The 601-nt window shown below is 41.3% G+C and overlaps 1 protein-coding gene across 4 annotated transcripts in view; it reads left to right on the forward strand.

Moving 5' to 3' along the window:
- The window catches only part of LOC109532354 (disintegrin and metalloproteinase domain-containing protein 11-like), a 19325-nt gene that overhangs the window by 6982 nt on the left and 11742 nt on the right, over positions 1-601 (forward strand). The gene's annotated exons all lie outside the window — the stretch shown is intronic.

Raw genomic sequence — 601 nt, forward strand, 5'->3', positions numbered from 1 at the left:
TGAGCTACTTCCTGTCACATGACGGGATGCCGTCATATGTAAGATGATGCGGTCCAGCTGTGGAAACTTTGAAGGAGTTTGGACAAATATGTTTGCCACTTGTATAGACCTGGTGCAGTTTTGTTTGCCACAATATTGAACAACCCTGCTTTGGGGGCGGGGATGAATTGGGAACATCTTTCTTTCCGGTCACATATTGGAAATTGTAGAACTGTTTACTCCATTATTGTCTTACTTCCAGCTGCTTCATACATCCGTTTTCTATACTGCTTATTCTCATTTGGGTTGTGGGTGAGCTCATGTCTGTCCTGGCTCACTTTGACCGGGATCAAGTGGGTCAACGAAGCAGCAACAAAGAGGATAACTCGTTCCGTGTCATCGGTGTGACTTTTCTCTCTGTAGAAGGGTTAGGATGAAAGGGAAATTTTGATTAAGGTTAAGGGTTAGTTCAAAAGGCCCTCACTCACTTATTAATGGAAAAAAAAAATCCAAACCAGCCACTTAACCTCTTAGTTTGTATTATATTATCATACTCTTTTGCTTTAACCTCTAAACCAGAATTTGTTTTCCACACTCACCCCAAATTGAAATGTTCGCTTTT

Source organism: Hippocampus comes, unplaced genomic scaffold (genome assembly GCF_001891065.2).
Source record: "Hippocampus comes isolate QL1 unplaced genomic scaffold, H_comes_QL1_v1.1 scaffold10, whole genome shotgun sequence".
NCBI lineage: Eukaryota > Metazoa > Chordata > Actinopteri > Syngnathiformes > Syngnathidae > Hippocampus > Hippocampus comes.